General features: G+C 34.2%; 1 long non-coding RNA gene across 1 annotated transcript in view; it reads left to right on the forward strand.

Annotated features, from left to right (window-relative positions):
• The window catches only part of LOC145293363 (uncharacterized), a 173,219-nt gene extending 161,280 nt beyond the window's left edge, over window positions 1–11,939 (forward strand). The window contains exon 2 of the long non-coding RNA XR_013869723.1: window positions 11,584–11,939. This is a non-coding gene — a long non-coding RNA (uncharacterized LOC145293363). The remainder of the gene's footprint in view (window positions 1–11,583) is intronic.
• The last annotated feature ends 201 nt before the right edge of the window (window positions 11,940–12,140 follow it).

Genomic DNA, 12,140 nt, shown 5'->3' on the forward strand with positions numbered 1-12,140 from the left:
GACTTCATCATGCACCATTAAAAATAGTAGTAGACGGAGTGATTTCCTTTGTTGGATTCCTTTGATAAAAAAAATTAAAATGTTGGCGGCGATCAGCATGCCAGAGTGACAGTTGAAAAATGGAAATTTTAAGGGTGTGATATCTTTTGATGTTATCGAAAAAAAAGTTTGCTTTTTTATATATATATTTAAATCAAACTTCAATAGGATAAATGGGGAATAAAGTGCTGCATTTTTTAATAATGTTATGTGACATCAATAATCGCTTCGATAAAATAAGTTTATAAACAGACTCCCCTCCCATGCCCACCCTCCTATACAATTCACAGTTCCAGTAAAATTACGATCTACTTTAATCATTTCAAATTTATATCGTCTATAAATCCAGCTGTATCTTTTTTTCAACAATTTTCCAAAAAGTTGAAATGCGGTCTCTCCCTTTTTTATTCTTCTTTTTTAGAGAGCTCGCAACTTTTATATATATATATATATATATATATATATATATATATATATATATATATATATTAAGAGCTCCTTTTTCCTTTTTCCCCCTTTTTCTTTGTAGCGTCGATGGGTTCAGGGTCTCCTGACGAAGTCTCATTGACTGAAACAGATGACTTTTTGTAGCGACCATATGTAACTGTTTACCCTCAAATAAAAATATATTTTGCTCTTGTTATTGAGCACTATCTAACAACCTCGTTGTATTCATTAGTCCCGACTTTGAACATCTCAAAACTATATATATATATATATATATATATGAGCAAACAAATATAAGATAAGGATTGAACGTTATACAATATTTTATTATATCATCAGAACGATAAGGAGAAGTAAAAGTGAAAAATTAAGAAAAAAATTAAGTTTATATCATATTGAACTAAAAGCCTATGCTTTTTTTTCAGAAGTGCCTAATACGTAAATAAAGCTTGCATGAATTATATAAATATTATAAGGAATATGTGCGGATCAAAAGACAAAAGGAAAAACAAATTAAACACAGGAATAAATCCTCAAACAGAGAGATTTATAGGATTTGTTCGGAACAATAACTGTTAAATCTGTTGTTTGTGATGAATTTTTGTTTATTTCTTTATGTCGTTTTCATACGTCTTGTCTCCTTGGCATTTAATTTTATCATACATCATGCATTTTATCTTCACGTATCCACTTTTCTAAAACATTCACAAAACGCATGTTTTCCTGAAATAATTTTTTACTAAAATTCGTAAAATCTAACAAAGTTATGGTGTGTAATGAATTCGCACATACTAAGGAGCCGCCAGTTTGGTAGATATCGCTCTACCTATTGACTTTTGAGAAATTAAGGGACAATGGAATCCCAATTGATGTTTTTAAGAAAGTTGTTTTTAATGACCACGCATTGGAGATCGTCTTTTCTTAATATTTAGAATATATTTGCGACAACACTACTATTTAAAATTTAGGTTTTTAAGAATGGAAGTTATCTTCATTGGTGGTATATTATGAATTTGGAGAAATTACATTTGAAACATTATCGATTAGTATCGTCGCCCGTATCTCATTATGATCAATTTAACACAATTTTTAAAGTTTTCATTTTTATGGTAAAATACGCCGCCATTGTTTTTACAAAAATGAGTTTCAGCTTAACGATACTTTAAAAAGCAAGAAATCATACTTTGCATCAAGAATATGCTCGCAAATTAGTAATCTCTTTCTCTACTTCGCACCAAACTGCTCAACTGCTAAGATCACTCAATATGAACACCTATTCAGCTGGTAAATTGACATATAGGACTCGTAACAGAGATTATAAATTGTACTGTCTAGCTTGGACTTCCGGCCAGTTCCGAATCCTCAGGTAAACAATTTTGTGTTTCTTTTGTTCATTCTATTTTTTTTTTTAATTTTGTTGTTCGGTTCCGCTGCAAATATACTAACATACAAACATACAAATACAAATATATAAATATACAAACATACAAATACACATGCATACAAATATACAAACATGAACGCATGCAAACATACAAGTACAAACATGCAAATATACAAACATACAAATATACAAACATGCAAACATACAAATACAAACATACAAACATGCAAACATGCAAACATGCAAATACAAATATACACATACAAATATACAAACATGCAAATATACAAACATGCAAATGTACAAACATGCAAATATACAAATATACAAACATACAAATACAAATATACAAATACAAATATACAAATACAAACAAACAAACAAATATACAAACGTACACATATACAAACATAAAAACATACAGATATAAACATACAAATATACAAACATACAAATATACAAACATACAAATACACAAACATACAAACATACAAATATACACACTTATCACATCTTTATTGTATTATTATTATTAGTCAATACAATGTGTTATATTTTTGTGGTTGTTTTTTATTGAATGGAGTATCGAGAGACGCCATGCACATGATCTTTGTAATCGTTCGAAAATTATATTTTCGTATTCTTGTAAATCATTTAAATTGCCTGGAAAGTATTATAGAATCACAAGAGAGCGATGCGTATTAATATAGTTGTTAAGTTGTACTAGTGAAAGCTAACGAAATGAATCCGAGAAAAAAATGGCGGTCTCTTCTAGAACGTTTCTAATAAAGTAGTATTCCAGGTGAATGATGGGGGTGTTATATTAGATTTGTTATTTGACAGATGAAACCTACGCTTAACCTCTCTAATTATAACTGTTTGGGAAACGTAATCTTGGTTGGAATTTATGTATGAAATTATGAAATTAAATGAGACTGAGTGATAATTTGCGGAAACAGTATCGAATATTGGCAAATAGAGTAACTATATTACAATGATACGTGTCACCTGTATTTATAGTCCTATGATGACTGACTGGAAAGGGGCGAGTAAAGATCACTTTTATATATTGAGTTATGCCTTAACATAGATCAATTATGCTTTCAAATTTTCGAATCATCATCTCATACTTTAAGAAAGACTTCTACTTTGTATTATTTGGATTATTTGGATTACTGTTCTCATCTTGAGTGTTATTTTCACAACATTTCAGCCGATGCAACCTTTAACCTTCTTTGGGTGTATCTTATCGAATTCGGGAATCTTTCTGTGGAAGTCTAGAATCTGCACGAAATGTTTAATGGAACTCTTTATTTAATCCACAGGGTAGAATATTCTCATTTCGTCAGCCATAACTAAGTACATCACAGTTGTATTTTGAATATCTCCTGCACTGAAGAGTGAACCTTCGAAATTTCTTTCAGATTCCTGGGTGTGACATAGAAATTCTTGAGTTCAAGAAGATTCCCCTGAAGAAAGTCGTAGGTTTACATCGACGTTGTGAAAACGATGTTGTGGAAGTAACAATTAAGATGAGAACAGTAGTCCGAATAATGCAAATAATACGAGTTATCAATCCTCATCTCAAAAGTTCAGGAACAAAAAACTTCTACTTGGTTAAATATCGTCCACATTTCAGTTTTTCAGGAGATAAAGTACTCACCCATAACGACCTTGACATTATTACTGTGTTTATGCATTCTGAACAAATACGATACCTTGAAGTTTTGTCTGGATACCTTTTGAACATTATTTCTATCTCCGAAACTAATTTTAATGCTCGTATTTTTCCGCGAATAGAAAATTGTGGCGATATTATTGCAAAACGTGACTTACACAAGCGGCAGAATCAAGGAAGGAAAAAGAAAACAAAAGCTTTCGTTTATGGTCGGCTTATTAATGTACATATAGCATTAATTTGCATATGCGGACAATGAGGTCTGTAAAAAGGACGAGTAGGAAAGCACAGAGCTGTCTGTTTTGTTGTTTGTTTGTTTGTTTTTTTTTGTTGTTTTTTGTTGTTTTTTAAACAGCTGATAAAGCGACAGAGAGAACGTTCGGTGAAGATTACAGCTGAAGACGGGAGTTGGCAAGGAGTTTGGACGGATATTTATTTAAAATCAGAAAATATTTTCTCCCAAATGAGAGTTCATTTTTCGCCAATGTTGTATTATGATAATATCTAAACAAGATAACAGTCTACACTTTACATCAAAAATAATACAGCATTACAGTCTTGTAATATTAATGATTAGCAACTTTTGTCTGAACATTTTTCTGCTCAAAGAACTTAGCAACCCCCGTTGACGCTAAAAGTGAGAGTATTGATAAGATTGATAGCAGCTTATTTGATGTCTTTGCCAGGAGAACGCCCACTGCAGATATGGTGGCTTCCAGCACACGGCATCAAAGCGCAGCAAAACCGTTCAGTTCAGCCGAACACACAGCAGAGGCTTGTCTAATTTCGTTTTCGGGATGGATCAGATTTTCGCGCTTTATAGCATTTCATGTCAAACAGCGGCTGCCGTTGGCAGATTCTACTTTCTGCCGTTCGCGCTTTTCGAATGCACTTGTTATTTCGTTTATCAAATACATGCATGTTATAACCATTATTTTCTTAACAAAAAAGCAGGTTCGCAAATTGTTCGAGGAAAAACTCATTATACTATTAATAAGTACGCAGGCTAATATCTGTAAGGTTGTTTGTCTTTTCAAGTTTAAATACTTCTCCCCGTAAGAATATAATGGCGGTATTTAACCTCCAACTTCAAATACTTTTAAATTAACTTCAACTGAACATAAATATTGAACTGAACATAACAATCTATTCATAATAATATTAACATTAAACTGAATATTACAGTACATAATTTGATACGATTTGATTCAATATCTTTGGCTTTCCTATTTTTTGTCTAGTTTTTTTTTTTTTTTAATAGCCCTGATCTACTTCGTGTTCTATATTGCCTTCATTTCTCTGGCAAGTTCCATATATTTACTGTTTCATGCCTTTATGATCTTCACCTGATGGTCTGCTAGGACGTTGCAATATACGATTTAGTAGTGCTTTTCATTCTAGTTTTCTAGTTTTTGTTTGCTTAAATGAATTTATTTGTAGTATTTTGCTAAATAAAGCTAAAATACGGTTTCAATTTTAAGCAATACCTTTCGAACCTGTTATAGTTTATTATTATTATTATTATTATTATTATTATTATTATTATTATTATTATTATTATTATTATTATTATTGGCCCACGTGAAGCTTTCACACAAGTCAGCAAACGATCTAATTGGAGACCTGTGGTGTTCTCTGGAAGCTGAGTGACAACAAGTCTCCCCAGATGTCCAGCTCTCTCCTCCTCTTTCGATAGCATTTGCAAATAAATTTGCATCACCGCAACAGCCGCTTACCATTGATTTCTCGCTGGCATTGGCCATTGCTTTATACTGGAATTTGAGTGGCACTAAGCCTCCCCAAGATCCCATTCTCTTCGCACTTGTCCAACGGAGATCTGGCCAGTGCTCCCTCCTCGGTCTTTCCATCCTCCTTGACCCTTCTCGGATCTTTGGTATCAATCACTTTTCTATTGGGGGAACGGTGGTGAAACAATAGACGGATGCATGATGGAGGTGTAGAACATGTAGATCTGCAGCCTCGGTGTTCTTCATTCCCTGTAACGCTTCTTCGTTATATTGTCTTGTGTTATTCCCCGCATTCAAGGGTTTTCCTTAATATTTCAGCCGTTTTTCCTTATCGTTAGACGTTGTATTTTTGCAGCCATTCCTCTGATTCCAATTTCTGGCATTCTTTTTTCCAGGTTTTTCGGAAGTTCCTAGTGCTCCTACTATTATCGGTACTATTTTGATTTTCTTCATCATCCAAATCCCTTTTTAACTCTCTGGCTAGTTCTGTGTATTTGCTTCGTTTCTCCTTTTATTTCATACTCACCCTGTGGTCAGCTGGGACAGCAAAGTCTACGATTTGACAGGATTTCTCTTTCTTGTTAATTATTACGACATCTGGTCTTCTTGCTTGGATGGGTTTGTCCGTCTGTATGTCTCGTTTTCGAGTGCTGTTGCGGGTTTATGCTTGTGTCAATTATCTGTACGCTCAAAACGCAGCCGTTTGCAGAATTCCCAGTGCATCGCCCTCCCCACTTGGTCATGCCTGTTTTTGTATTCCTTTTGGGCCAGTTTACTGCATTCACTTACTATATGGTTTATCGTTTCGTCTCTTTGTCCACAGAGTCTGCATTTGCTGTTTTCTTGTGTTTTATCGATCCTTCCTTTGATATGGTTGGTTTTTATCGAGTTATCTTGTGCTGCAGTTATTAGAGATCCGTTTCTCGGTTTATATGTCCTTTTCGCATCCATGTCCAGGTGTTTTCGTTATTCTCATCTTTTGCCATTCTTATGAATCTTCCGTTGAGTTGTTTCTCTTCCCATTTCTCTTTTCTCGTTTTGACATTTGTCTCTCTGTTTTCTGTTTTGTTGGTTTTCTCTGTATCTCTTGCTGCCATAATTATCCTTTAAGTGTTTGCATTACGTATTTTTCTAGTTCTTTTGTCGTGTCCTTCACACAGTCTTCTATACATATCAGCCCTCTCCCGCCGTCTTTCCTTTTCGCGTAGAGTCTGTCAATATCGTCCTTTGGGTGTAGTGCATTATGCATGGTCATGAGTTTCCTGTTTTTCTGGTCGAGCTGTCTCAGTTCTTCTTTTGTCCATCCTATAAACGGTCCATAGTATCTCACTAGTAGCACTGCCCATGTATTTATACCTCTTATAAGGTTTCTGCTATATAATTTAGTTTCCAGGAGTTTTCTTGTTCTCCTGAGGTATTCCTTTTCAATTATTATTATTATTATTATTATTATTATTATTATTATTATTATTATTATTTATACCCACTATGAGTTATCACACAGGTCATCATCAGAGATTACTCACTGACAAAACCGGTGGTTGTCCTTGGAGTATTGGTGAGAACATAGCTCCCCAGATTTCCAGTACTTTCTATCGCTTTTGATAAACTTTGCAAATAAATGTGCGTTATCTAAACAACTTTTTGCCATTGGAACATCATCCCGAATGTCCCAATCGTCTTCGTACTCATTCAGTGTAGATCTGTTTAGTGATTTCTCTGCTTAGTGTTTCCATTCTCCTTTACCCTTCTTGACTATTTGGTGTGGTGTCAGTCGATGCCAACACAAAACTACTTTTGGGGTGTAGTTAACTAACACTTTTGCAATTTAAATTTTCGTGGTTCTATGTGGTGTTCCGCTATCTTTTTTATTTTACTTCTATTGTAGTTTTATGTGGCCGGTTAGCGTTTGCAGCTCATGTTGCTTAGTTTCCGCATTCGAGGGTTTTCCTTAAATTTTCGGTCGTTTTGATTCTGAGTTCTAGTATTTTTTTACGTTCTATGGGGTTGTTTTTAGTACTTCTACAATTATTAATGCTATATTCAGCAAGCGCCTCATCTCCTCTTGGTTGGGCATTTCCGTAGACTCCGATGTCTATTTTTCCCTTTTTTATTCTAAGTATTGCACACTTTTTCATTCCAAATACCATTCTAATTCCCCGGTTGAATATTCTGGTTGTGTTTATCAGTTCTTCCAGTATTCTTCCTTTATTTTTTTGCAAACAGCTTCAGTTCATCCATGTACATGAGGTGGTTTATTTTTGTTCTGTATCTGTTAACTTGTATCTAGTATCATATTTCCTAATTATGTAGTTAAACAGCATCATAGCTATGATAAATAGTAGTGGTTATAGAGAGTCTCTTTGAAAGATGCCTCTTTCTCAGTTCGGTGTTGTCCTCCACCTGTCAGTTCTAGTTTCCGGGTTTCCGTTAATAATATTAATTATTCCTTGTCAGATATTGTGTACAATTTAAGACATTCAATTATCCACGTTTGTGGATTTCTGTTGTAGATTTTCTTGTGATCAGTGGATATTTTGGCTGTGTACTTTGATGTCTTTTTTTTACCTCTTTTGGGATCTTTCAATCTTTATCTAATAAGTCGTGTGTCCATCTTTTTCCTTTCCGACATGCTTTTTGTTCCTCGGATAGTAGTCCACCAGTGTTAAGTAGATCTGTTCACTCAGGTGTGCTATTAATATTTTCCATGTAGTTTGTAAGCAGGTTATCGGTCTGTAATTGCTTGGTGTCGTCCCCTTTACAATGTATGTTTGTATTAGCGTAGTTCTTCCTCTTGCCATTCATTTTGGTACTTCTGTTTTGCATAAACATTTTGTCAGACTTTGCACAAATCTATCAAGTATTCTAGTCATTTTTTTATTCAGTATGCATGTATCCCAGTTTGCCATTTTCCTTAAGGTCCTCTTGAGCGTTTCTTTGTTAATTTCTGTTTCTCTTCCAATTTCTTGGAGTTCCCTTTTCATGAATTTCAGCTATTTGGTGTTTCAGTTGTAGTCTTCAGACTGTTCCCAGAATTGTTTAGTATTTGTTGGGTCCAATTATTCTGGTTTCGTTATTCCTCCGTTTATGGTTTGATAAAATTCTCTTTCATTGCTTTCTAATGTCCTTTTAGGTTTGTACTGTTTTGATTTGATTTGTGTCGTATCAGCCTTCTTTGTTGCGTTGCTATCTTTTGTTTTAGTTCTTCGTGTTTTTTATTGAACCTTTCATTGTGTGCCAGATTTCCCGTCTTCCACAACTTTCTGAAGTTCTTTTTTCACTCTATTTATGATTTTAGCATCTTTTCTAAGTTTGGTGATCGGAGTTTCCGGTCTTATTTCCTATCCAGATATTGCAGATGCTATGTTTTGGTCAATTTTATTTATTGCTTACTAATATTGCTCCTACATATAATAAATTGTTTGGATCTGTGATAGTGTTTGTGAAAATATATAGGAAGAGTCTGTCCACCTTTTTCAGTTTCTAAATTTAATTGTTTCCTGTTCGTTTCTTAGTGATGGCAATTTTTTTTTTTTTTGCCCTCATAAATACATTCTTTGATATTTTTAACTTCTCTTGTATTTTCTTCGGTGAATTTTGTGATTACCCTTTCTTCAATCTACTCAGTTTTCTACAAATAAGTCACCACTTACCAAGGCCCGGAGGCCTCTTAAGGATAGGGGTTAATGAGTGTACAGTAGGCAATGGGATAATATCGTAGTAATCGTTAGTAGTGGAAAATTGGTCAATTGGATTACTTAAGGGGATGGTTCAACAAGAATTTGTTTACGTTGGACTTGACTTGAAGACGACCATGTTATAGTCAACTGGAAAGCAGACAAACGGGAGATAGTTCTACGGGTGTGCAGTTCAGAGAAAGAAACTTTGTTCATGGAATCTGCGTTTACGTTTAGATAAAGATAAAGAGTGGGGGAAATTATTGATAGTGATTTCAGTTGACAAGTGTTTTTTGTGAAAGTTTGGCTATGGGGGGCATATATTGGAGCTCAGACCAGCACTTGCTATGAAATAATGATAAAGCAGAGACAGGCTCGCAACGTCTCTTCTGTGGTAAAGAGGTTGCAATGAAAGTGGAAGGGGCATCCCCCACCGGATTACGAAGTCTATTTTGAACTTTGTCAAGGCAGGATAAGATTTTCCTACCAGCTCCTGCTCAGATGTGGCAACAGTACTTCATCCTCGGACGTACCTGGCTTTTATATAAGTAGATAATTGCATCAGCAGTGAGATATCTACTGGAGCAGTAGAAAGATCCCGCCATTTTTCCAACGACCTTGGAAACAGATTTGATGTACATGTTCCATTTCAGATCAGGAGTAATGGTTAAGCCCAGAAGCTTGTCCAAACATGAAGCCTCCTCAAGACGAGACCCATTCATTTAAATTGATGCTAGGAATTAGCTTTGTTAAGTATGGGAGTTTCATTAAGAACCATTTCTCGATCAGTTACACAATCTATCTTCTGTTGGATTTCCATTACTTCAAGTTCTGACAACCATGCTTTGTTAAGGATGTCTCTAGATTTGTATACAATCATTTATTCAGTTGCCAAGTAATCAATAGATATGTCCCATCGATTTTTCAGTTGTTCCTAAGGCCTCTCTTTTCTAGTTTATCTCTGTAGTAGTATTCCATAATTAGTCTGTTTTCACTTCTTTCTATGTCCACTTTCTGTGTCCACTTTCTATGTCCACTTTCTATGTCCACTTTCTGTGTCCACTTTGCCACAGCTTTTTATGACTTTATTATTATTGTTACTCACTAGGATTTCTCACACAGGTAATCATCAGAGATGGCTGACTGACGATAACCGATCATGTTACCTGGAGTCTGGTGGAAACGTCTTCTAAGATTTCCAGTATTCACCGCCTCTTGCGATCACCTTTGCAAATCAATCTACATGTTCGCAACAGATATTTGCCATTGCCTTCTCGCTGGCAATGACCATAAGTCATCACCGGAATTTGGGTGGCACTAAGCTTATCAATTGTCCTAGTTCTCTTCGCACTCATCCAATGGAGGTCTGATTAGTACTTTCTCTTCTTGGTCTTCTACCCTCCTCAATCTTCCTATAATATAAAAAATCTTTACAAAATCCAGTTAGTATTTTACTAATATATAAATGAAAATAATAAGAAATTAAATATAATAATACTATTAAAACCTTATTCTTAAGAACTATTTTGTGACATGATAGTTAGCATATGAAATTATATATATATATATATATATATATATATATATATATATATATATATATATATACTATGAGAACACCCGTCTGAGGACGGGTAAAAATAATATTTTTTCTATACGAGGATTAAAATCGTTTATACATAGCTTACTTGTCATAAGTTTATATTTATAATGCTACTAAGCTCTACTCACGTATTGTGAACTGTTAAATTACTGTTGGAGTAAATCTGGAAAATGTATAGATGTAATATATATGTATATATATATATATATATATATATATATATATTCATTTTATAATATTACGATATTTATACATTAAATAATAATAATATACTTGCAATCATAATATACATACATACATACATACATACATATATACATGGGTGTGATAGTGTGATATGTGTTTAGGTATGATTAGAACGCTAAGATTTTGTGAGTACAACACACCTGATACTAATAAATTTACTTTAAATAAGTCGATACGCTCATAAATTAGCACATGCGCAACCTATGCGGAAATGACTGTCTATTACATATAAAGTATATAGTAATTCATCTAAGATAATGACGCCTCTAAAACACTCAAAATGAGCAATTTCCCGTTTCGGACCTCACACATATATTCCACTTTTCAAAACGATGAATTCGACTTAATATGTGACATGTACTGAAATCTACTTCCGTTTAGATATGAATGCTACATTTCTAGTATTTATTCCAACGGTGGCCAATGTGTGAATAGAGCTTAGTAGTATACAAATGAGTATCTCTGCAATTATATAAATGCAACTTTGTTAGTGAGTGTGAGTTCATTCCTTATAAACTCCGAAACGGCTGAACAGATTTTCTTTAAAATTTACAGAACTTTAGTGTATAAGTTTGGGAGTGATCTTAGTTAAATACCTCGATAATTACCGATAATCGAAACGTTTTTTTTTAATTCATCTATCATCGGTAAAGACATTTTTCCATGTCGTCGCTTAGCAACAATGATACAACAACGGGGTGTGAAAATTCTACTGTGATGTTTTTTTATGTGTTTCTTTTTTTTTTCTTTCTTTTTTTCAGGTTTGGAGAAAGAGAGGAAAAGAGTTGAAGCCGAAGAACACCATCCCAACTGTTAAATTCGGTGAAGGAAACATAATGGTGTGGGGCTGCTTTTCTTCCAGCGGCACTGGAAAATTTCATGTCATTAAAGAACGTATGAACAGTGCCATTTATCGGGATATTTTGGTGGAAAATTTGTTCGAATCTGCTCAAATCTTAAACTTGGGTCAACACTGGATAATCCAGCAGGACAAAGATCCAAAGCTTTGTGACAAAATTAACCCAGAAATGGTTTGTTGTTAAAAATGTTGCCGTAGCCCAGTCATTCCTCGGACCTTAATCCGATCGAGAATTTGTGGCGAGAGCTCAAAGTAAGGGTCAGTAAACGTCAACCCAGTTATCTGAAACAATTGGAACATCGTCTGAAATTCCTCCAAATTGATGCCACAACCTTGTATCGAAGTATAGGAAACGTTTACATACAGTGGTAAGCAACAAGTGTAATGTAACAAAGTATTAAATGGTCATTTGTTACTATGTATTGAATACTTTTTACACTAGCAATTTCAGAATTTTCG

The sequence above is a fragment of the Euprymna scolopes genome, chromosome 14 (genome assembly GCF_053919585.1).
Source record: "Euprymna scolopes isolate OS-2025 chromosome 14, ASM5391958v1, whole genome shotgun sequence".
Lineage (NCBI taxonomy): Eukaryota > Metazoa > Mollusca > Cephalopoda > Sepiida > Sepiolidae > Euprymna > Euprymna scolopes.